General features: G+C 43.3%; 2 long non-coding RNA genes across 5 annotated transcripts in view; one reads left to right on the top strand and one right to left on the bottom strand.

Annotated features, from left to right (window-relative positions):
- LOC118355120 (uncharacterized) lies at positions 1-21,305 on the bottom strand. 2 transcript variants are annotated; one of them, XR_007411221.1, is made up of 6 exons: positions 21,037-21,305; positions 19,971-20,166; positions 13,889-14,093; positions 12,750-12,822; positions 8,266-8,422; positions 1-634 (listed from the first exon to the last, which is right to left on the bottom strand). It is a non-coding gene; the product is annotated as an uncharacterized LOC118355120 (long non-coding RNA). The 2 variants fall into 2 exon arrangements; XR_004816930.2 differs by lacking the exon at positions 1-634 and adding an exon at positions 6,850-6,965.
- Positions 8,447-26,110, top strand: part of LOC112640011 (uncharacterized) — a 20,526-nt gene continuing 2,862 nt past the window's right edge. Inside the window, exons 1-4 of one of the 3 annotated variants that reach the window (XR_004816927.2) lie at positions 8,447-8,639; positions 8,868-9,010; positions 19,131-19,296; positions 25,936-26,108. This is a non-coding gene — a long non-coding RNA (uncharacterized LOC112640011). Of the gene's footprint in view, positions 8,640-8,719; positions 9,011-9,040; positions 9,115-19,130; positions 19,297-25,935; positions 26,109-26,110 lie in introns of those variants that run through there. The other 2 variants (XR_007411220.1, XR_004816926.2) reach the window with 2 other exon arrangements.

The following is a 26,110-nucleotide window of genomic DNA, read 5'->3' on the forward strand; positions in this document are numbered from 1 at the left end:
AAAAAAAAGATCAGAAAGAGACCTTTCCCTCGGGCTGTTTGCTTGGTTGTAAATTGAGGGTGAGGACAGTTACTAGAGAGACGGGGAACGGCAGAGCCATGTGGTCCAATGAGAAGACTTTGGAGAAGCCAGGGGAAGGGAACACAGGAATTCTCTGTGCTCTTCTTGCTATCTTTCTATAAATCCAAAATGATGTCAAAATAGAAGTTAAGGAGAACGGGGCATTGTCCTGAGGCCCCATAGGCAGTAAATGTGAACTCTGTCATCTCGAATACAGTTTCAGTATTCAAATTTACCTGCCCATGCTGTCCAGAACTGATCAGTGGCTGCTCTGTGTCAGGCATGGGAAGGGAGCCCGGAGGCCCCCAAATAATAAAAATTCAGTCCCCTTAACCCAGGGGGTTCCCAGGGTGCTTCCATATAAGTTCAGCTCACATGACGTCATAACAGATTTGTTTTAAGCCTTTAAAAAAGTAATGAGGGGATCCCTGGGTGGCGCAGCGGTTTAGCGCCTGCCTTTGGCCCAGGGCGCGATCCTGGAGACCTGGGATCGAATCCCGCGTCGGGCTCCCGGTGCATGGAGCCTGCTTCTCCCTCTGCCTATGTCTCTGCCTCTCTCTCTCTCACTGTGTGCCTATCATTAAAAAAAAAAAAAAAAAACCAAACTTAAAAAAAAAAAAAGTAATGAAAATAAAATCGCTTGACAACAGGTGTCGATTTACAGAAAAATGGGTAGTACAGAGAGCTCCCGTACACCCCCTCCCCTGAGCATGATTTCCCCCATTAGGCACGTCTTGCCTTAATGTGGTATATTTGTTACAGTCAGTGACCCACATTTATACATTATGATTAACTCAAGTCTGCAGTTTGCTTACATTATGGTTCATTCGGAGATAGTTTGGACAAAATTACATTTTGACAAATGCACAATGATTTGTATCCACCAACGCAGCAACAGTGAACCCTGGAAGCCACTGATCTATTTTACTGTCCCTATAGTTTACCCTTTTTCAGAATGTTATATAGGTGTTTGCAGGCTGCAAGACAGTCTCTTAAGACTGGTTTCTTTTTTTTTTTTTTTTTAAAGATTTTTATTTATTTATTCATGATAGTCACAGAGAGAGAGAGAGAGGCAGAGACACAGGCAGAGGGAGAAGCAGGCTCCATGCACCGGGAGCCCGATGTGGGATTCGATCCCGGGTCTCCAGGATCGCGCCCTGGGCCAAAGGCAGGCGCCAAACCGCTGCGCCACCCAGGGATCCCTTAAGACTGGTTTCTGTCACTTAGCCATATTATTTTAGGATTCCTGTGTCCTTTTATGGCTCGTAGCGCTTTCTTTTTTTTTTCTTTCTTTTTTTTTTTTTTTTAGTGAATTCCATCATCTGGATATACCACAGTTTTTTTTTTTAATTTATTTATTTATGATAGCACACACAGAGAGAGAGAGAGAGAGAGAGAGAGAGGCAGAGACACAGGCACAGGGAGAAGCAGGCTCCGTGCACCGGGAGCCCGATGTGGGACTCGATCCCGGGACTCCAGGATCACGCCCTGGGCCAAAGGCAGGCGCCAAACCGCTGCGCCACCCAGGGATCCCTATACCACAGTTTATTGATTCACTTATTACAGGGCTCCTCAATTGCTTTCAGTTTGGGGCAATTAGAAATAAAACCGTTAGGGATCCGAATCAGGCATCAGGCTCCTTACATGGAACCTACTTCTCCCTCTGCCTGTGTCTCTGCCTGTCTCTGTGTGTGTGTGTGTGTGTGTGTGTGTGTGTGTGTGTCCCTCATGAATAAATAAATAAAATCTTTAAAAAAAATTTTTTTAAAAAGGAATAAAGCTGCCATAAGCACTTGTGTGCAAGTTTTGCATGGGCATGTTTTCAACTCCTTTGGGTAAATACTGATGGAGTCCCATTGCTGGATCATATGGTCAGAGAACATTCCGTTTTATAAGAAACTTTCAAACACTCTTCCAAAGTGTCTGTAGCCTTTCACATTCTCACCAGCAATCAGTGAGAGCTCCTGCATGTTTGCATTCTTGCCAGCACTTGGTATCATCAGCATTCTTGGATCTTAGCCAGTCTGGTAGATGTGTAATGGTATATATCATTGTTATTTTAATTTACAATTCCCTAAAGGACATATTATGTTGAGCATCTTGTTATATGTTTATTTGCCATCTCTTAGGGCACTGATTTTAGAGTTTTCATGATTTCTAATATCTACGTTCTTTTTTTTTTTTTTTAAGATTTTATCTACTTATTCATGAGAGACACAGACAGAGAGAGAGGCAGAGGGAGAAGCAGGCTCCATGCTCCATGCAGGGAGCCTGATACGAGACTCGATCCCAGGTCTCCAGGATCACACCCTGGGCTGCAGGCGGCACTAAACCGCTGAGCCACCCAGGCTGCCCTAATATATGCTATAGATTTCCAATGCTATAGATTTCCCTTGAAGCACTTCTTTTATCACACCTCACAAATTTTGAGAAGTTATGTTTTTATTTTGTTTATTTAAAAATACTTTTAAAAAATAAATAAAATAAATAAAAATACTTTTTAAATTTCCCCTGTGATTTCTTCTTTGATCTATGTGTTATTTAGAAATGTGCTTGTATTCTCCAAATATTTTGGGATTTTCCAGCTCTCTTTCTACTTGTTTTAAGGGGGGTGGGAGCAAAGGGAGAGGGAGAGAGAGAATCCTGAGCAGGCTCCACACCCAGCATGGAGCCTGATGTGGGGCTCAAGCTCAGGATGCTGAGATCATGACCTGAGGCAAAATCAAGAGTTGAACAATTAACCAACAGAGCTACCCAGTGCCATGCTCTCTTTCTGTTTCTCATTTCTGGTTACTTCTGTTGTAGACTAAGTATATACTTTATATGATTTCTAATCTTTTAAATTTGTTGAAGTTTGTTTTATGGTCCAGAATGTGGCCTGCCTTGGTGAATGTTCCATGTGAGCTTGAGATGAAAGTATAATCTTCTGTGGTTAAATGAAGTATTCTGTGAATGCAGTTAGATCCAATTGATGATAGTGCTGTTTGATTTGGCCATAATACTTACTGATTTTTGCTTAATAGATCTGTCAGTTACTGAAAGAGGGGTTGAAGTCTCCAACCTCCAATATTATTAGTATCCAATGGGTATTAGTATTACCCAAGTAATAGTGGATTTGTCTATTTCTCCTTACAGATCTATCAGTTTTTGCCTTATGTATTTTGTCACTCAGTTGTTAGATGCATTCACATTAAAGATTGTTATGTGTTTTTGGAGAATGGACCCTTTTATTAATATCCCATTTTATCCCTGCCGATATTCTTTGTTTTGAAGTCTGCTTTATCTGAAGTTAATATTGCTACAGCTTTCTTTTGATTAATGTTAGCATGGATATAGCTTTCTTTATTCCATTAGTTTTCATCTCAGTGAATGTATCCATTTGAAATTGGTTTCTTATGGACAAAGTGCAGTTGGATCTTGTTTTTTAATCTACTCTGACAGTCTCTGTATTTTAGTTGATGTATTTAGTCCATTCACATTTACAGTGCTTATCTATATAACTGGGCTAATATCTACCATATTGAAAACTTATTTCATAAGTTTCATATTCATTGCACTTATATCTTGTTTCTTAAAAAATAGTGCTTTTCTGCTTTCTCTGGTCTTCACTGAACATTTTATATGATTACATTTTCTCTCCTCCCTTAATCATATCAATTATACTTATTTTTTACAAACTTTAATGGTTGTCATAGAATTTGCAATATATATTTACAACTTTATCTAAATTCACTTTCAAACAAGGCTATATTGTGTTACAAGTAGTACAGGTACCTTCTAACAAAGTGTTCCCAATACCTTCCTCCAATCCCCTGTAACATTGTTGCCAATTATTTCACTTATCCATATGTTATAGTCACCTGATACTATTATTACTTTGAATAGTTATCTATTAGGTCGATTAAGATTTTTTTACGATTTAATTTTTAATTTTCCTTAATTTATTTCTTCTCTGACACTCTTCTTTATGTAGATCTGAGTTTCTGGCATTATTTTATTTCTCTCCAAAGAACTTCTTTTAACATTTCGTGGAAGGTACATCTATTGGCAACAGATTTCCTTGGTTTTTGTTTGTTTGAGAAAGTCTTTACCTCTTCTTCACTTTTGAGAGATAATTTTACTAGATGCTGAATTCCAGGTTGGTGGTTTTTTCCTTCAATACTTAAATTTTTCACTCCATTCTCCTTTTGCTTGACTGGTTTTGACAAGAAGTCTATTTCTTTATTGATAAGAATTTTTTTCTTCCTCATTTCCTCCTTTCAAGATATTTTCTTTGCCTTTGGTTTTCTGTAGTTTGAATATGATATGCCTAAATACAGATCCTTTGATATTTATCTTGCTTGGTGTTCTTTAAGCTTCCTGGATCTGTTATTTAGTATTTGTCATTAATTTGGAAATTTTTCAGCCATTATCACTTCAAATATTTCTTCTGTTCCTTTCTCATTTTCTCCTCCTTCTGGTTTTTCCATTATGCATATGCTGTACCTTTTGTGATTGTCCCACAGTTCTTGAATATTTTGTTCCTCTTTCTTTTTTTCTATTCTTTTCTCTCTCTAGATATCAGTTTGGAAAATTTCTGTTGAAACACCCTCAGGCTCACTGGGCTATGTCCAGTCAACTTATGTGTCCATCAAGGCTAGTATTCATATCCAGTATAGCATGTATTTTTTCCTAACATTCCTTTCTGATTCTTTCTTACAGTGTCAATTTCTCTGCTTGCATGTTGTCTACTTTTTCTGTGAGGTCCTTTAACATGTTAATTGGTAGTTACTTTTAATTTCTTCCTGTTTGATAAGTCTTGAATTTTGAACCATAACTGAGTTTGGTTCCTATGGTTGCTTTATCTTTTCAGACTGTGTTTTTTCTTGCCTTTTAGCATATCTTGTAAATTTTTCTTGAAAGCCAGGCACGATATGTTGCATAATATGAACTGAGATAATTAGGCTGCCAATGTGAGGTTTCATGTTAATCTGTCTAGGAGCTGGGCTGTGTTTAATATTTGCGGTAGCTATAGATGCCAGAGGCTTTAGTTTTCTCTAGTTTCCTCTTTTTTTTCTTTTTTTTTAACCCTCTGTGGTCTTGGGGTTTTACTAAGAATTCCTTCTTAAATAGAATGCCTGTCTTTCAGTTCTCTCAAAGTCGTGCTTCACTTTTATACCGGAGCCCTGTCGATGTGGCAGTGAGGTGTTGGAGAGGAGAAGCCATCTGTAATAACATAATTAAATCTCAATTTTCAGTACACCTGGGTGGCTCAGCGGTTGATTGCCTGCCTTCGGCCCAGGGCATGATCCTGGAGACCGGGGATCGAGTCCCACATCGGGCTCCCTGCATGGAGCCTGCTTCTCCCTCTGCCTGTGTCTCTGCCTCTCTCTCTGTGTCTCTCATGAATAAATAAATACATAATCTCAAAAAAAAAAAAAAAAACAACTCAGTTTTCTAGTGGGTGTGAGTTCCTGGTCTGTGACCTGCAGAAGCATTTCCTAGACTTTTTTTTCTTGCTTTACTAGACACAGCAAGGCTAACTGGGTCTAGAATTGACCTAATTTCCCTTCCCTCAACTCAGATGTGCCTCTGAAAAGTAGTTCCCTTAAAGGGCAGTCCTTTGTTATGGAGAATGCTTTCTGCGTATTTCAGAATGGTTACTTGCCCCCACCCCCCACTCTAATGTGTGAGGGAATTTTTTTTCCCCCTCTAATAGTAACTGTGAGAATGTGGTAGGCTCCTCGAGGTAAAATTTATGAAAGTATGGGATCCTCCTGGGACCCCTAAGTGGCTCAGTCGTTGAGCATCTGCCTCTGGCTCATGTCATAATCACGGGGTCTTGGGATGGAGTCCCGCATCAGGCTCCTTGCGGAGAGCCTGTTTCCCCCTCTACCTATGTCTCTACCTCTCTCTATGTCTCTCATGAATAAATAAATACAGTCTTTAAAAAAAACAAAACAAAACAAAGCAAAACAAAAACTTATGTGGTCCTCTTAAGGCTGGGCCCCAGTTTTCATCTCCTAAGCTGGTTCACTCTCAGCCTCCTGCAATTTATCAAATTATCACTTAAGGGCAGCCCTGATGGTGCAGCGGTTTAGCACCGCCAGCAGCCCGGGGTGTGATCCTGGAGTCCTGGGATCGAATCCCACATCGGGCTCCCTGCATGGAGCCTGCTTCTCCCTCTGCCTGTGTCTCTGCCTCTCTCTCTCTCTGTGTGTGTCTCTCATGAAAAAATAAATAAAATCTTAAAAAAAAAAAACAAATTATCACTTAACTATTCCTACCAGTTATTAGTTTTTGTGCTTTCTGCATCCAGTAAGCTGATCTTAGCTGTGAATCTTTGTGTTCACCTTGTCTCTCCAGATTTTGGGATGGCACCATGCCCTGTGGCCTCCATTCCTTGAAAGGTCTAAGAAAAGTCCTCAATCTTCACTTTGTTTAGCCTTTCTCTTGTTGTGGGAATGGCAATGATGACTTTCAAGCTCTTTCCATGCCAGAGCTGAAATTCCAAGTCCTGTCTTAGACTTGGAGCTTCAGGTGTCTTGGACTTGGACAGACAACTATGTTTTAAACCTAGTTGTCAGGATCCCTGGGTGGCGCAGCGGTTTAGCGCCTGCCTTTGGCCCAGGGCGCGATCCTGGAGACCCGGGATTGAATCCCACGTCAGGCTCCCCGTGCATGGAGCCTGCTTCTCCCTCTGCCTATGTCTCTGCCTCTCTCTCTCTCTCTCTCTCTCTCTCTCTGTGACTATCATAAATTAAAAAAAAAAACACACACACACACACACACACACACACACACACAAAACCTAGTTGTCTTAGTTTGTTTTCCTCAGAAGCAGACTCTGAGATTAGGATTCTAATGCAAGCAGTTTACCTGGTCAGTGGTCCCAGGAAAACCAAAAGAGGTATGGGAAAGTACACCTGGGAAGGGAAAGAGGGAACAGAGTTTGCATCGCTGCGCAGGTAATCTCTGTGGTCAACTAAGTCTCAGCTCTGCTGCAGAACTCTGGGAGATAAGGGGAGAACATGGCCCAGAAAGTCATCTCACTAAAGGGGAGAGATCTGGGGTATTTATACACCTACTCCTCTCAGTGGTTGGCTCAGAGCTGTGGGGGTGGAAGTGGGACAGGGAGGATGGGAAGGGGAGCAGAGCCAGGCTCCAACCACTTGGAGACAAGCCCTCAAGCAAAGAGCTGCTTGCAGTGGAGGTTGGAAGCTAGGAGATGGCAAAGCTGATGAGTTACGTGAAAAGAGTAAACACAGCAGGGTTGCCCTGCCTCTAAAATGAGGAGTGACTTCCTTTTCTGAGCAAAATCCACTCTGATTCTCCTAAAAGCAAAATGGTATAAGTTTTAGGATCTGAAGAGAAAAAGCATTTCAAAGAATTTGTCAGCTGTCCTCTTAATTCTCCATCCAGTGCTTTACGGTCTGTTCTTTGTTTTCATTTTTTTGGGGGGGGGCTGTGTTTTTGTTTCTGTTTTTAGCTCTCTGTCATTGGTAGGTAGATGTGGCATTGAAACATGTCCAATTATTTACCCTCTCACAAAAAGAAGGGGTCTAATTCCCCTCTCCTACATATGACCTGGCCTCAGTAGGTCTCTTCTAATGAATAAGATCTAGTAGAAATGATGCAGTGACTTCTAAGATTATGCTTAAAAAGGAGAAACAGCATCCATTTGGAATTCTTTCTCTCTCTCTTTCCCTCTCCTTCCATTCTCCTCTACTTCCCTCCATCCCTCCCTCTCTCCCTCCCTCTCTTTCTCTCAACTCACACCTTGGGATCCCTGAGCTGACATGCAAGAAGTCCATCTACACTGGAGAGAGCACATGGACAGTCCATGTAGAGACAGAGAGAGAAACCCAAGAAGCCCCAGCTGTTGGGAGCTTTCCAGCCCAGGTCTAGATGTGAGATGAGTGAGCCATCAAATGGTCAGCTCCAGCCTGTAGTTCCAGAGTCATACCAGCTGACACCAAAGGGAACAGAGATGAATCAATCTCACTGAACTCCAACAAAATCACAAAATCATACATAAAATAAACATTGGTAGTGTTTTAACCTGTCACCAAGTAGCAGAGACAAGCTGTCCCACTGAACCCTGCCAGATTACAGATTCATGAGCCAAAAAAAAAAAAAAAAAAAAAAAAAATGCCACTAAGTTTGGGGATAGTTTGTTATGCAGTCATAGTATACCTTGAATTACTGTATAACCATGATACTCACCTCCCACATTCTTTCTTGCCAACAGAACCCAGACCTTATCTGGGGGCAGTGCAGTACGCTGAGTGAGGCAATGGATGGTGATTTGTTTTGGCCAATCATGGCAATCCTATTCCAGATTCCCCCTCCTTTGTTCTAGGAGTAGCTGAATGATCCAGTTCTGCCAATGAAATACAAATGTAAGTCCACGGGGGTCAGGGATTGGGGTGAGGATGCCTCTGGGAAAATTTTAATATTCCTAATAGAGGTGGTCTTCCTGCTGTGACCACAGAAACTCTGTCACCATGGCAAAAGGCCAAGACAACTGCATTGTGCGAGCCCTGACATCTATGAACAACTGGACACCAGCAACAGCCAGTATCTGGAATTCTTGTAAGGTAAGAAATATTTCCCTGACATCTTTGAGCACATGAATCACACCAGCTGTGGTCAACCTCCAGTCTCCGATTAATGGGAGAAACTTGAGCCTCTGTTTATGCTTCTGTTGCTTGGATTTGGAGGGAGGGGGTTGTTTTGTTTTGTTGCAGTTTAACAGAACAGACCCAGTGAGATTATTTCAAGAGTTAGAGCCATCTGAAACCTATGTGCTAGTGTGGCTCCCTCAGTTTTGGCAGGTGAAGACAGAGGGATAGCCAACAACCCTGAGCCAAGCTCTGTGGACAAAGCCAACACGCTGTGTCAAAGAAGCTGAGAGTTGATCCTTTCCGCTATCTCCCTTGGGGCAGAATGATATCCAATCATATCACAGGTAAGGCAGTCTCCATAAATAGGAGACTGTTTAGAGAAAGAACGACGATGGTGATGATGATGGCAGTGGTGATGATGGTGGTGGTGATGATGGTGTTAATGACGGTAATGACAATGATGATGGTGGTGATGATGGTGATGGTGGTGATGATGGTGATGATGATGGTGATGTTGGGTATGTGGAGGATGTTGTGACATGGTGGTGGAGATGCTGATGTCGACATGACAGTGGGGATGATAATGGTGCTGGTGCCAATGACAGGAAGGAGCTAAGAGCTAATACTTGTATCCTAGTGTGGCACTGTGTACCAGACCCTGTTTTAGGCTAATATGCTAATTACAAAAACTCTAGGAGTTGGGTACTATTATTAGCTCCTTTTTACAGATCAGAAAATAGGAACAGAAAGGATAACTTGCTCAAGATCTCACTGCTGTGAGTACTGAGCCAGCATGCATTTTCTCAGAAGAGAGAGGCTTTTCCCAGGAACATAACAGATACTACACACTCACTTCGCTTGTTGGAATGGTTATTATTTACCGTCTGGGAGGAATGTACATGAGGTATAGTGTTTCTGGTTAAAGAACAATAGACTCCTGCTTACTTACTTATCTCATCGATTTCCTGGGGGAAAGGGAAGAAGTCTTGAATTACTACCCTGTTCTCAGAATGTCTTCTTCCAGGCCACTGCTGACTCATCTGTCGAAGTTCACAAAGTTGAATCTCTCTTTCTCTCTCTCTCTCTGAATCTCTTAGTTAAGAATCCCTTAACTAAATTAATCCCTATTAATTTAATTAATAGCTCCCCATTGCTTAAGGGTTAAATCAGAGTTTCTCAATCTCGGCCCAATGACGTTTTTGAGTTGGATAACCCCTTGCCACGGGAGTCTGCCCTGTGCATTGTAGGGTGTTTAGCAGCATCATTGGCCCCTACTCACTGGATTCCAGAAACATTCTCCCAGTTGTGACAATCATAATGTCCCCAAACGTTGCCAAATAAATGCCCCCTTGTTGGGGTAGGGGGAGTAAAAGTGGCCCCCACTTTAGAACCACTCAGTTAAAGGAAACAGGCTTCTGACCTATAGAAAGTGACTTGACCACAGGTCTCAGAAGACCCTACCACCAGATAGATGGTGGGCTCCCCGTAGGGTGGGGTCCCAGCCTTACACCTGTTTATCTTCCCCTGAGGTGGATCTGTAGCTCATAGCAATGATGGCTCAAGAAATAGTGATCAAATTGGACATAATTAGACTGTGGTCAGGGATAAAACCATGCAAACAGAAAGCATGGGGAGTACAGCGTATGGGGAGGGGGTCTCTGAAAGAGGTCCTGAGGGCATCTTTGAAGAGGAGACAACTGCAGTTGAATGCAGAAGAGCATTCTGATGGAGGTGGAAGGGAAGATGGCTTCTGAGTCACAATGGGCAGTGTGAACAAGGGTTAGAGGCCTACAGGTACAACCTGGGAAGCTGGGCTGAGGTAAGCAATGCAGCTTGGGCCATATTATAAAAGGTCTTGAACACCAGCCTCGGGTGAGTGGAGCATCAGTGAATTCCAAATCAAGGCATGAGAGGCCCAATGTTGGCTTTTGGAATGACCTCTCTCCCTGGGAGCTGTGTGGATGGTGAACCTGAGGGAGATGAAGCTGGCTGTCACAATAATTCAAGTGAGAGTTAGGGCCCAGTGGAGGGGAGAGCAAGTAGCAGCATCCTTCTATTTCCTTGTGAGTAAATTCTAATCTTTTCCAAGAGTGTAAAGGCAAATATAAAATATCCAGCCTCTAATAGGTGATTAATAATGTGTCTTTCTTCCCTGTCAGCTTTGCACCACTATTCCTGGGCTAGCTGTGGGCTTCCTTGTTTCCTCAGGCTGGGAAAGCATCCTCTTCCTTAAAGGCCTCATGTCTTTTCAAGTGGAGAATTCTCGAGCCCCAGACAGAGGATGTGTTTATAATTTTTGTTTGTTATTAGACGATGAGCATTTGGAGGCTATGACTTTGTCTTGTCCATTTATTCCTTGAACCAATGTTAAATGAGCACCTATTATGTGGCAGGCACTGTGCTTGTACTCCAAGCACCCACAGAGGGCCAGCTGAATGAATGAATGCATGAATGGATGAACAGTGAGGTGGTTGAGGGGTCTGAGCCCTGGAGAGATTCAGGGAGTTAACCATGACTTCCTGGCAGGAAGTAGCCAGGGAGAGCCTGAAGCCCGAAACTGAAAGAACATGGAAACAAGTTCTTGGCACAATGTGGCTCTACATTGGGTGCTTTTCTGTGAGGTTTTCAGTGTTCCCAGACCCATCAGCTGGCTTGGCTCTGCTTCTGCGGCTATTTGGCCAAAGGCGTGGGAGCTATGGATATGTTTGTAGTGGATGTGAGTGGCTTGTCTCCTCTCCCACACACACTTGTCGCCTTGTTGTAAGGCAATAGCGTGCTTGGTGTCTGGGGATCTACCCATCCTCAACTTTCCATCCTCATACATGCAAGGGACTCCAGCCTAGGATGGGGCCATGTGGTCCAGGCCTCTGTCATTCAGTGTTCGTGGTACCACTGACCATCAAGTCCACAAAGCTTGGTCAGGGGCAAGCATGTGACCTGAGTGCCCTCAGCGAGTGTCCAATCAGGGTGAACTTCAAGGTTTTGATGGGCTGTTTGGACAAGAACACGGATACCCTTTTGCACTGGATGTGAGTGTAGACAGTGTGGATTTTAACTTCGTTGCTGTTGGGTGCCATCTTAAAACCACTAGGTGAGGTCCTTTCTATAAATGGAAACCCACAGAAGGGAGTCATGGGGTGGAGAAACAGAGGGTGAAATTAGGTCCTGATGTTACTGTCTGAGCTTCTGGATCCAGCCAGGCCTGAAGCCAGCAAAATCTTGTACCCTATCTATGTTTTGGTTATTTTCTCAAGCCAGTCTGTTGGATTTTCAATCTTAACTCTGATAGTGCTCTGCTAGGTGCTCAGCCTGTGGTGAAGAAATCTTGGTACTGGTTAGACTCCAGTGGAAGGACATATGGCAAACCTTTCATGGCACCATGGCAAGGCTGTCAACAAGGTGGCACCCTGCTCCTACCCTCTGGCTGTTTTGCAAAAAGAAGGCTGTAGAGCACCAGATCCTTTGAACAGCAGACAAGCCCATGTGTGTGCATTCCTAGAGTATATTTCTTAAAAGGAGTGGCCTTCTGGGTCCAGACTTTCTTCTTGGGTCTTCTCATAGACTCTGGCACAATCAGTGCTTCTTCATCTAGGTGACATCCTCCACAGGTCCTTTAGTACTGCCCATGTCTTTAACTCAGCTTACCCCTGGCTGGTTCTTCTACCTTCTTGTCTCAGGACACTTGAAGATGCTTCTGGAAATGCCGTTCCTTCAGACTGAATTCAGCCTTGTTGCTCTCAATTCTTGGAAATTTACCATGTGCCCAGTGCCATGTAATCAATTATCTCAATGAATCTTTGAACAACCCTGTATATTCCATTCTATAGTTGAGGAAACTGAGGCCTGGAGAGGTTAAGTAACTTGCCCAAGGTCTCACAGCTAGCAAGTGAAGAAAGCAGATCACACCCTGTATCTCCCCTACTCCACAGCCTGTGCCTTTAACCACTGCCATATTTCCTCTCTGGGATTCTTGCCTCGAGGGCAGGACCCAGACCAAAATGTGTCAATGTCCTAACCTGTGACCTCTTTTTCCCACCACAGTGGATGCTGTCAGTGGCTCACCCATACCCTCTTAGCACTTACCAGCCCAACTTCTGGCTGCCGGCACCAGCAACTCTGCCCAAGGACATTCTCTGGACTCAGGAGACAGCTTAGCCTGTGCAGAGGACAAGCAGAAGTGTCAGAGTTAGAGCTCACAGAGCAGGTCTCAGTCAATGGTGATTTGGAATTGGAGTTGCTCAGTCTCCTTGCTTCTCAAGGCACGTGGCAGGGACAACTTAAAGGCATGCTCTGCAGTCTCCCAGAGGTTCCAGAGAGGTGGAGCCCTGGTCCCCCAGCATTAACTTGCTCATGAATGATCCCTCACTGGCTCTGCTTCCTCCCCACTCTCTCACAGTGCTTTCTGGGCCTCCTGCACATGTAAATTGTGCTCCAGTCCCTGTCTCAGGAACTTCTGGGGCTACCTAACCTAAGTCAGCTACTTCCTGTAGCATCCTTAATATTCCTCCAATGAACCACCCTCCCTGGATCTCAGTCAATATGAATGAGGTAGAATTGACTCTACCCTGGTCCAAAAATGGACAAGTGACTCAGGAGTGGCCAATCAGAACACTGTGGTCCCTTACCCTTAGTGAATTGGTAAGAGACAGGCATGTGACTCATTGGAGCCAATGAGACTCTGGGGCTGCTGAAATAGAAAGCCACCTGTCCTTTCCACAGGTGTCTCACCTGAACCACTTGGAGGATATGGGGCTGGAGCTCTGACAGCCATCTTGCTTGAAAGATGCAAATCCCTTGAAAGTAGCTTTACTACTCTACTTTAAGCTCTACCACATGTCTTGTTCTGGCCAATGGGATGTTAGCAGATGTGATGGGAGGCAGAAGCTTGAGAGTCACTTCCATAATTGGCCTTATTTGCATTTCTGCCATTGCCATGAGGACACCTTGAAGCTAGGTTCACCCACAGGGTAAGAGATAATGTGGAGCAGAGTTGCCTCAAACTGCCAAGCCGAGGTCAGGCCAGACTATGCCCAGACATGAAAGAGCCCAGCCAAGATCAGCAGAGCCACCTGGCCAACCATTGCAACATGAGCAATAAATGGTTCTGTTACAGGCCACTGAGGGCTTTTGGCAGCATTACTGTAGCAGTAGGTAATTGATGCAATTCTTAATTAGAAAGTTGAAGCCATATAGAAAAGCTTAAAAAATTAAGTTAAAATCACCTGAAATCTCAGAGGTAGCCCCTGGTGACATTTTGGTGAACATTTCTCCACATGCATGGGCACGTACACCATAGACACCTCCATACACACCCACAGTCAGAGAATTAATATAACTTTGGCAAGATGCGGGAGGGTTCTGGAGCAAAGGCCACAAAGATAAGGATATTATGTCATCCTCAAAAACACAGTTGTTGCCTCAACACATCTGGGAGGAAGTAACAATGATGAAAGGATTAGCATTGGGTGTGTAGAGAAGAAAACTGAAAGGCTTAGGTCTTAGGGTGGTTGAAGGAGGTTATAAAAACATGATGGTTAAGAAATCAGAGATACACAAGACAATAAAATAAGCAGGAATGGGAAGGTTCTTGGAAAATAATCAGGGTGGTTTATTTAATACTCTGTCATCCTGAACCCCAAGGTTTATTCATTTATTTATTCAGTGAACATTTATTGATGCCTGTTATGAGTCATCACATCCCAGAAACTAAGGACTACAAAGGTGAATGAGATATGGTGCCTGAACCCCAGGGAATTTGTGGTCAGCTGAGGGAAAGAGTCACCAGGTAATCAATTAGAGTACAATATTATACCAGTTCTGAGAAGAAAGCATGCAAACAGAGAACATTTTCTAGAGAAAGGCCAACCAAGTGGGCATCTGATGGATGAATAGTTCTCCAGTTTGAGGGTGAGTAGGATGAGGTGGGGAGAGTGACCCAAGGGAAAGAACAAAATTTGTAAAGGTTTGCAGTTGAGACTGATCACTGGGTATTTGATATGAAATCAGGGAAGGGGATCCCTGGGTGGCACAGCGGTTTGGCGCCTGCCTTTGGCCCAGGGCGCGATCCTGGGGACCTGAGATCGAATCCCACGTCGGGCTCCCGGTGCATGGAGCCTGCTTCTCCCTCTGCCTGTGTCTCTGCCTCTCTCTCTCTCTCTCTCTCTCTCTCTCTCTGTGTGGCTATCACAAATAAATAAAATAAATAAATAAATAAATAGATAAAACATTAAAAAAAAAAAAAAGAAATCAGGGAAGAACAGGGTCCAGGGAGAATAACAAGACAGGTAGAAAACTTTTAAATATTTTTTATTATAGCCCACGGTAAGAAATGCATTTTCTGTTTTGGCCCTGTACAATCATATACACATACACGTGTGTGTGTGTGTGTGTGTGTGTATCTGAAGCAAAGGTCAGCAAAGGAATATTTCACCCTGTAACATAGCATTCATTCTGATGGTTGTTTTAAAATATTGGTCAGGGGTGAATTAAGCTGATCACAAAATAGTCTACATCTATGATTTCTTTCCTATAAAATCCTATAACAGGAAAAACTAATCTCTAGTGGTATAAATGACATCATTGGCTGTCTGGGGTGCAGACTGGGTGGGGCAAGATTAACTGCAAAGAAGTGAAAGAGAACTTTCTCAAGAGATGGAAATTTTCTATATCTTGATTGAGGTGGTGGTTACATGGGGGCATGCATCTGTCAAAAACAAATGCATAAAAATAAATGTATGTGAGGGAACTTTCTCGGGTGGTGTTGATGTTATATATCTTGATAAGGGATTTGCATTGCACAGGTGAATGCATTTGTCAAAACTCTCCAAATAGTTCACTTAAGATTTGTGCACTTCATTGTGTGCAAATTCTACATCAGAAAGAAAAAAAACTGTGGACAAAAATTGAACTGTAGTTGATGAGATACATGCTGAAGTGTTAGGAGGAAGTACTGTGGTGTCTGCAAGTCACTACTTTGAAATTGATAGAGTGATGGAAAGTTTGACAGACATGATAAAGAAAATATAATAAAAATACTAACGCACGTCAAGACAACTCAATGAAGGAAGACTAGCCTTTTCAATACACGATGCTGGAATAACTGGATATCCACCTACAAAAGAATGAAACTGGGTCCCTACCTCACATCATATATAAAAATTAACTCAAAATGGATCAAGGACCTCTAGCTAAAATATAAAACTCTTAGGAGAAGATGTAGATGTAAATTTTCCTGGCCTTGGATTATGCAATGGTTTCTCATTTACGACACACAAAAAAATACAACCAGCAAAAGAAAAAAATAAGGAATCCTGACATCATCAAATTGAAAAGCTTTTGTGGCTTAGAGGACTCCATCAAGGCAGTGGAAAGACAATCCACAGAATCGAAGAACATTTTTGCCGATCATATATCTGATAAGAGACTTGTCTCTCCAATATGTAAGCAACAATTACACTTCAGTGATAACAATACAGATGATCCAATTTTAAAATAGCAAAGGATCTGAACAGACAGTTCTCCAAAAAAGATACACAAATGGCCTACAAGCAAATGAAAAAATACTCGTCATCAGGAAGATGCAAATAAAAACCAGCAGGAGATACTGTTTTGTAGCCACCAGGGCAGCTATTATCAAAAAGACAGAGAAATGCAAATGTTGGTGAGAACATAGAGAAATTGCAACCTTGTATGCAGCTGATGGGGATGTAAATGGTGCAACCACTTTGGAAAACAGGCAGGTGGTTTAGGATTCAACAATTTCATTCCTAGGCTCATAACGCAAGAGAAATTAAAGTAGGTGTCTGTATGAAAACTTGTACACAAATGTTCATAGCAGTGTTATGGGTAATAGCCAAAGGGTGAAAATGACCCAGATGTTCATCAGCTGATGGTGGATAAGTAAAATGTGGCATATCCATTCAAGAGAATATTATTTGGGAATAAAAAGGAATGAAATGCTGATACCTACCATAACATGGATGAACCTGGAAAACACAATACTAAGTGAAAGAAGCCATTTGCAAAGGACCACATGTTGTGTGTTCTGTTCATATGAAATGTCCACAGGAGGCAAATTCATAGAGAAAGAAAGCAGACTAGTGTTACCCAGGGCTGGAGGTGGGAAGGCCAGAGTAGGAGATTGATGGTTAAGGGGTGCAAGGTTACTCTGGGAGGATGAAAATGCTCTAAAATTGATTGTGGTGAAGGTTGCATACATCTGTGAGTACACTAAAGCAATTGAATTGTACATTTTTAATGAGTGAATTGTATAATTTATTTTTTTTAAGATTTATTTATTTTAGCAAGAGAGAGCATGTGCACATGTGAGAGCATGGGTGGGGAGGGGCAGAGGGAGAGGAAGAGAGAGAATCTTAAGCAGATTCCCTGCTGAACACCGAGCCCCATTTGGAGCTCAGTCTCCTGGCCCCAAGATCATGACCTGAGCCAAAATCAAGAGTTGGACATTTAACTGACTGAGCCACCCAGGTGCAGAATGATTTGTGGATTGCATCTCAATAAACTTAAAAAATGTTAATGAAGATATAAATGAAAAATTTAATAAATTGCACTTCACCCAAATTAAACACTTCTGCTCTTCAAAAGACGCTACCAAGGGATTAAAAAGATAAGCCATAGAATGTGAGAAAATATTTGCAAGTTATATATCTAATAAAGGACTTGAATCCATAATATATCGAGAATTCTCAAAACTCAATAAGAAAATGACTCAACTTTTTTAAAGGGGCAAAACACTTGAACAGGCGTTTCACCAATAAATATAGACATGTGACAAATGAGCACATGAAAAGATGCTCAATGTCTTTAGTCATCTGGGAATTACAAATTAAAACCACAATGAGATACCTCACCACATATTAGAATGGCTCAATTTTTTCAGTATACCGACAATACCAAGTGATCATGAGAGGTGAAACGCCTGGAACTCTCATACAATTCCTGGCGGGAGAGCAAAATGATATGGTCATTCAGAAAATAGTTTGGCAGTTTCTTATAAAGTAAAACATATTTTATCCTATGACCTACTCTCCTACTGCTGGGTATTTACTCCAGAGAAATGAAAAACACATTTACAGGAAAAACCTGTCTACACGTTTCCATACAATGACTCTATTTGTAATTGCCAGAAAATAGAAACATCCCAAATATACTCAGCTGGTGCTGAATGGATAAACAAACCTTAGTATATCCACACAACGGAACACTGCTCAGCAATAAAAAGGAATAATCCTCTGATACACATGCTATGGAAAAATCTCCAAAGTGCTATGCATCCTGAAAGAAGCCAGACTTGACATGCTACCTACTGTATGACTCTTTCTATGAGGGGCTATAGGGAGGAAAAATAGACTAGTGGTTTCCAGGGTCCAGGGCGGGGAAGAAGGGTCACTGCAAAGGGGCAGGGGAGAATTTTTTGGAATAAAGGAATCAAGTCTGTATCTTGATTGGGGTGGTAGCTACTTGACTATATTTGTCAAAATTCATAGAACTGTACATTACAGGTACCTGGGTGGCTCAGTGCTTGAGCATCTGCCTTTGGCTCAGGGCATGATCCTGGGGTCCTGGGATGGAGTCCTGCATTGGCTCCCCTTGGGGAGCCTGCTTCTCCCTCTGCCGATGTCTCTGCCTCTCTCTCTCTGTCTCTCATGAATAAATAAACCAAATCCTTTTTTTTTTTTTTTTTAAAGAACTGTATTCTAGGGAATCCCTGGGTGGCTCAGCGGTTTAGCGCCTGCCTTTGGCCCAGGGCGCGATTCTGGAGTCCTGGGATTGAGTCCCATGTCAGGCTCCCAGCATGGAGCCTGCTTCTCCATCCTCCTGTGTCTCTGCCTCTCTCTCTCTCTCTCTCTCTGTCTGTCATAAATAAATAAATAAATCTTAAAAAAAACTGTATTCTAAAATAGGTGAATCTTGCTGTATGTGAATCATACCTTAATCTAAAAATATTAAAAATATATACTAATGGTGAAATCTGGTTGATGGGAATATAGGTATTCATCATACAATTCTTACAACATTTTAGTATGTTCGAAAATGTTCCTAACCAGATGTTTGGCATAAAAACATTGAAAAGATGTCGGGTGGTTGCTAAAAATAAGTAAATGTCTGCATGACCAAAACAAACTAACAGTTCTTTAAATTAAAAATACCCATTTCCAATCTTTAAATAATGATAAATATAAAATTAAAGCATTATAGGTCCTGGCCCACTGCATTGATTTTGTAAGTCATCAATGGGCCATGAACTTCAGTTTGGAGAACACTGCTTTAGACCGAGTTAAGCACTTGAACTTTAATCTGAGAGAGCCTGGGGAGATCAGGGTCCCCAGACATGGGCTGGGCTGGGCCAACTCCCCACTCTAGGACCAGGATTAGTCGGAGGTCCTGGGGAGCCGCTGGGGCTGGTGCCCAGCCCAGAGGGAAATGGCTGTCTGGTGTCCCCAGGGAAGCTGAACCAGAGAAAGAGTCGTCCCCTGTGTGGATGAAAAAGCCCTCCTCAACCATCTGGACTGGATCAGACCTTGGATGTTCATGTGACTCTGGATAGAAGACGGTTCTCCCATTGTGGCAGAGAGGAGCTTTCTCACCAGCTGGTCACTGAGCACACGGGGTGAGGCTTAATTTAAATTATTAGTAAAATCATACTTCTTGCATTCAAGACAATTGCAGTCAGGGAAAAATTTATTCCTATTATATTTGAGTTGCATTTATTTAGTTAATTAGTTGCGTTTACGTATTTATTTAGTTAGGTGCATTATTTATTTATTTATGATTTTATGATTTTATTTATTCATGAGAGACACAAAAGAGAGAGGCAGAGACATAGGCAGAGGGAAAAGCAGGCTCCCTGCAGGGGGCCTGAGGCAGGACTCGATCTCAGGACCCTGGGGTCACAACCTGAACCAAAGGCAGATACTCAACCACTGAGCCACCCAGGCATCCCTGGAGTTGCATTTAATTTCAACTTTTGCAAAGGGGTTCATGAATAAGAAAAGAGTCTGCTGCTTGAAAGTGCAACTTTGGAAGCTTCTTATTCAGACTCATTTTAAGGGCTTCACCTTTCCATGCTCTTGAAGTTCAGATAGTACTCCAGTTGTCTTCTTTACGGGAACCATCTCCTGATCTCTGTGCCATTTACCCAGTGCTCAGAATACTCAGTTTGGAGGGGGAATCAAATCTTTCATACTTCTTTGCCTTTGCATGGACTCTTTCCCTCTCTTGCCCTCCTGGTGAACTCCTATTCATCCTTCAGTACCCTGCTACACCTCATCTGTGGAGACTTACCCAGATACTTTCTCCTTATGACAGTGGCAGTGATTCCTTTTTCTGCATTTTCACCTATCTGTGTATGCAGCTATGAGGCTCAGGCTGGCTTTCTCTCTGGATATATGAAATACCATAGGAATTTTTGTTCCAAATAAAACAAAGCCCCATGCCAAGTCCTCATGCTCCAGAGTATAATAATAATTCTCAGGAACTGCTGGAGGGACACAAAGGGTGGAGGTGTTATATTTTGCAGTGCTAATGCTTATGCAGAGAGCCCTCTGGGCTCTGATCAGCAAAAGACACCACTGAGTGGCTATTGTCTGATTTTGCCTGCCCCCAGAAGGAGGGCAGGTGTCCTCACTGCTCCTTCCCTGCTCAGGCACTCCCTTCCTCACATTATATGGTTCCACCAGCATCCTGTCACCTCCCTGGGCACCGCAAGGCAGCATGGCTTTGTCAGGCAGCCCCAAAATCCCTTCATCCCTGCCCCTGGGTTTGGGGAACCCTCCCCTCCTGAGGCTCCATGCTTCTGCCCATCTCCCCCCTCTCATCCCCACCCTCACCCCAATGTACCAGCGCTCCTGTTCCCTTCCTCCCTGGGAAATTTCACTGGAAACACAGTGTCCCTAGGCAAGCCATAGGGAAGGGGGCAAGGGATGCTGATGCCAGACGATTTCTTACTAACTCACACTCTGTTACACATGGATTAGCACTGACCTCACCACATTACCGTGATTTGTTTTCCTGCCTGGACCTTTCTCTGAGCTGTGGGCCTTTGGGGGTCAAATACTATCATGTTGAACTCGCTCTCCGAAAGGCCAAGAGTGGGCTTTCTGATGGTGACAATGGCAAGTTTTTTGACCTGTCGGAACTTCAGTTTCCCTGCCTATAAAGTAGGGGCGGCAATAATACAATCTCATGGTAGTGTAGCTGGGAGGAACCAAAGTAATACAGGTAGATCCTTTAAAATAGTGCCTGACAGGTACTCATGACTAATTGATAGTCATGACTCAGTTGATATTAGCACCTAATGACTCAGTTGATATTAGTTGCTATGATTGCTTTTCATTCTCATTATTCTTACCTGCAGTGGTTGTTTGGTAGCCTACCTAACAGTCATTCCCAGCTCTTTTCTCCCACTACAGAGACCGAAAATGTAAAGTACTCATCTTCCCAGCCTTGCTTGCCAGCTGGGCATGAGCATGTGACCCAATCTTAGGCCACACGACTAGAATGGGAGTGTGTGAGAGGCTTCTGGGAAAGAGCTTTCCCTCTCATACAGACAGGGAAATGGAAAGAGAAGCTGGACATTGATACGGAGAGAGGCGATGCTTGGAGCTGTGGCAGCCGTCTTGTGACCATGAGGGTGGAACTAACTAGAAAAGTCAACACGTGGAAGATGTCAGAGTGGGAGGATGGAAGAGTCAGGGGCCTTTATGACATCGTTGAGTTGCTGCCCCAACCTTGGAACCTCCTACCTGAGAACACTTTGGCAAATTAGATCTGAAATGTCCTCGTTATGAAAGCCACTTTTAGTTGGGTGTTCTGGTATGAGCAGCTGAAACTATTTCATTACATATATTATTACAGAAATTTATACTCAGTGATTATTGAAATAAAGTGGCAAAGTCAGAGTGGAAATCCTGGACTTCTGGAGGCCCTGATGAGTGGGTTTTTAATGTCCAGCCCCCCCCGTCTCACCCAGATTCACAGTAGTACGAGAGCTGGCTGCCAGCTGAGGTCATAGATGGGTAATGCTTCTTGGCCCACGAGCATGTGTGTTGGCGTCACTGGCACTGCAGTGTGTTCATAGCAAAGCCAGTAAACACACAGCAAATAAAAATACCAAAGAGGAGTCACTCACAAGTGAATTATCCAAATTCCTCTGCTTTGTTTTTGCTCAGTCTTATCACACCACCTTGTTCCTTTAGTCTGGAGCATCCTGTAACCTAAATTGGAACATTGGGCCAGTGGGCTGTTGGCTGGCAAGGAAACACTTCCCTGCTAACCTCTTTCAGTGGTATTTCTGACTTAGTTGTGGTACGTTATTCGTTCTGTTGTGTCAAGGCTCTGTCTCTCTGATGCTGAGAAAAAGGAGGGGCAGGGGTTATGCTTCTCTTGTTTCTGGTTAATTTTGTGGCTAGAAAAAATTTCGTGGGAAAGACGAATGCACAACATATTTTTACCACCACAACTACCGGTCCCATGGTGATGCAGGATGTTGTAGGGATAACCAGTGTGCACCTTACACAGGTTCATGTGATGCTTCTTGGTTTTGGTGGTCCTATGGTGGGGCAAAAACAAGGCAAAAAGGGAAATGATAGGATAATACATTGCAAGGATAGGGCTGGTCTTTTAAGGAGCTGTAGCCAAGAAATACCATTTCCCTGCTTTTCTTGAGCTCTCGTGTGCTCACACATGCTCACATTTCTGTGTGTAGGGGAGGAAAATCTTTTTCCATCTTCACTTCTAGGTTCTTCAGCTGAGCCTGGTAATTAAATTAGCGTAAGACAGATGAACAGGAGAAAAACAAACTTAATTTTATAAGCCACACATAGGGGCTCATAAAAACCTAAGATTCCAAGAGGTGACCCAAGCAAGCAGCTTTTTTAGACTCTTTAGACAAAGGCATTATACATTTGCAGAGAGCTAACAACACAAAGCACTTTGGGCTCATGGTGAGCAAATTAATGAAAAAGTAACAAGGGTTGTTTCTACAGCCTTCTCGGCCAGGAATTCCTGATCTCTGGGAATTAAGGGTGCTTCTGCCCTCTGGATGCAGGGAGGGTGCTCTCCACATGGGGGTGGGCAAGGGATGGTCAAAGAGACAGGGGAGAGTCAGAGTGTCCTTCTGGCACTGACTGTTTCTTAAATAACTTGCATTCCAAATAAGCAATATGCCAAAGTAGCGTATTTCAGAGCAGCCTTCCCCGAACCCCATCACAAGTATGTGATTGTTTTTCATCTGCACACTGCCTGCACTGTCTAGGGTCAGCAGTGAGGTTTCACTAAACACAAACCTGTCTTTTTCAGGCTCTCATTCGGTCTTCCTTCACCTTGGCAGCCACTCATTGTGTTTCCAGGGTTCAATCCTGACCCTCTAATTCTCTAAATACTTTCCCCTCTTCCTTCTCATTTTCCTCTAGATGGAAGCATTCACCACATCCTCATCTTGTTCCTCTAGCATTCTCCTTTTTTGTTCAGCTCATTTCTTTTTTTTTTAATAAAGATTTTATTTATTTACTTATTTAGAGAGAGTGCACATGTTAGTAGGGGGAGGGACAGAGGGAGAGAGAGAGAGAGAGAGAAACCCAAGGAGACCCCAGGCCTAGTGCAGGTCCTGATGTGAGGCTTGATCCTGCAACCCTGAGACCATAGCCTGAGTTGAAATCAAGAGTCAGACACTTAACTGACTGACCCACCCAAGTGCCCGTCGTTCAGCTCATTTGTAACTGTACTTTCTCCTCATCGGATATGTGCCCATTATCAAAGCTTCGGCAATGTGGAGGTATATAATGTCAGTGAACATCTCCCTTGGACCTACCTCCTCTCTGCCCATCCCTCTTCCCAGAAGGAACCTCTGTGAGTATTTAGATGTGCATTCTTTTGGATCTTGCAGAAGCAGAGACATAATTTGTTAACATGGTTTTGACTACAGTAATCCTCCTCTTATTTGAGGGGATTTGTTCTAAGATAACCAGTGGATGCCCGAAACTCCAAGTAGTATCGAACCTTATATATATATATATATATATATATACCATGTATTTTTCCAATACGTATTTACCTGTGATAAAGTTTAATTTATAAATTAGGCACATAGAAGGTGAACAGTATAACTACTAATAAAGTAGAATGATTGTAAAAATGCACTGTAAAAAAAGTTATGTGGATGTGGTCTCCCTTTCAAAATATCTCATTATCCTATACTTATCTTGGGATCCCTGGGTGGCGCAGTGGTTTGGCGCCTGCCTTTGGCCGAGGGCGTGATCCTGCAGACCCAGGATCGAATCCCACGTCGGGCTCCCGGTGCATGGAGCCTGCTTCTCCCTCTGCCTGTGTCTCTGCCTCTCTCTCTCTCTCTGTGACTATCATAAATAAATAAAAATTTTAAAAAAAGTTTATCCTATACTTATCTTATCCTCCTTCTTGTGAGGATACGAGATAGTAAAATGTCTACATGATTAGACGAAGTAAGGGGAATGACTAGGCACTGTGATGCAGCATGAGGTTACGACTGACCTGATGATACCAGGAAGATTGTTTCTGGACTGAATTTGACTGAGAGTAACCAAAACCACAGATAAGAGGTCACCACCCTCCAGCTCTAGGCTGATAACCCCCAATCTCTCCATCTGACCCTGTCTATCCTCCCCATCCTAGTGTTTCATGGCCCACACCTTGTGGGCATTTCCCCCTGAGCTAGCTTTCAGATCCCTAACTCAAAATGCTTAAGACCAAAGTCATTCTCTCTCCAACCTCACTTCTTCTCCGTGTTCTCAGTCTGGGTTAATGGCCTCAACATCCAGTTAAGCAAGCTAGAAACTATGTCCTCATCTTTGACTTCCCTTTCAGTCTCTGTCTCTGTCTCTTTCCCTTTCTCTCTCATGAAAGATAAACATGAGCTGCCATCATTGTCCCACTCCACTTGTGTATCCATGTTCATATTCGGCCTGTTTTCCTCCCTGTTGCTTCCTCCCTGGTCCAGCTCTAACTCCCTGTCATATGACCTAAAGCTACAACCTTCCCTGCTTTGTGTTGCTGGTGGCTACCTCTGTATATCACCTCCCCCTCCCCCCAGTACCATTGTACTTCTTCTTCCCTCCCACTTCATTCAGCCTGCAATGGCCCATACCCAGAGAATGAATCAAAAGCAATTCCATGCCCCCTGAACAGATTCTTACTTTCCCAGATTCGTTGCGAGCAAGGGGTGGCAAGGTGACTCCATATTGGCTAATAACACAAAAGGGGCAAATGTGGAAAGAGGTGCATGAAGGGAAAGACCTCTGTGCCCTTCCCCCACTGCCATCATTTTCATTTATGTTTTAGAAGTTTAAGCTGTCTGGGGTGGCATAAACTCCTAGACTCTACAACCCAGCCCCCAACTTCTCTTTCCTCCAACACTACCCACTTCCCACTGCATACCTCATGCTGGAGCTGGGGGTGGGACACCTAACCACAGGGACATCCTCTTTGACAGCTGGTCTCTGGAAATGGCCCCAAGGCTTTCCTGTCTCCCAGCAGTCATGATTTTGCACAGCCCCCTCGCTGAATTGGCACTGGTCCCATGAAATAGCTTACGTCCTAGATACTAGCAAAGGGTCTGATGCTCTTCCAGTCTGCACCAAGGCGACCTAGCAGGTTCAACCTTTGCGTCCTCAGTTGTCCTAATTAGCAATTCACCTGTACCAAGACCCTCATACTGCGAGGCAGTGTCAGCTAACCACAGGGAGGGGAGGTCATGTGGAGGAGAGATGAGAATCTCAGCCAACACAGAAGACCAAGGCCTCAAATTCACGTTAGAGGTTGAACCATTCCAACCAATCCCCCACCCACTTGTGTCCAAGTGAAGCAAAGATAAGCCAGGTCATTTGAGGTGAACAAGTAACTGAAAATCACTTTTTCTGGTCACATTTAACTTATTTTCTCTTTTTTGTACATGACTGCCATTCTTTTGTGTACACGCTTCGCTTATATTACCCTCTGCCCACATTATTTTTGCTCCTCATCAAATGTATCTCTTCCTTCAAGGCTCACCTTGAATGCCACCTCTCCTCTAAAGCCTCTGTTACATCAAGCCCCAATAGTTGAGGATGTTGGCCCACCTGCATTCACCTCCCTTTCTGTAGCAACAGCTCACCAATTTTGCTTGGATGCATGGTCCCTCCTTTTTGGTGGAACCATCAATCAACTTGTCCACTTACCTCTGTCCTGGGTGACTCATAAAACTGGACCAAGCCAATCAGCTGTTTTCTTCCTCCAGAGCAAATTCTGAGATGGGAGACAGGAAGAACTGCAAACGAGTGACGGCCCAACCGCGTCTCCTGCTGGCCAGGGCTCCTCAGGTGCTCTGATCCCTGTTCAGCACAAGAGGTGATGCTTTAGCTCTTCCCTGGAGTATGAATCTCCCTGTACCAGAGACAGTGAGCTCACCAGGT

The sequence above is a fragment of the Canis lupus genome, chromosome 6, assembly GCF_003254725.2.
Source record: "Canis lupus dingo isolate Sandy chromosome 6, ASM325472v2, whole genome shotgun sequence".
NCBI lineage: Eukaryota > Metazoa > Chordata > Mammalia > Carnivora > Canidae > Canis > Canis lupus.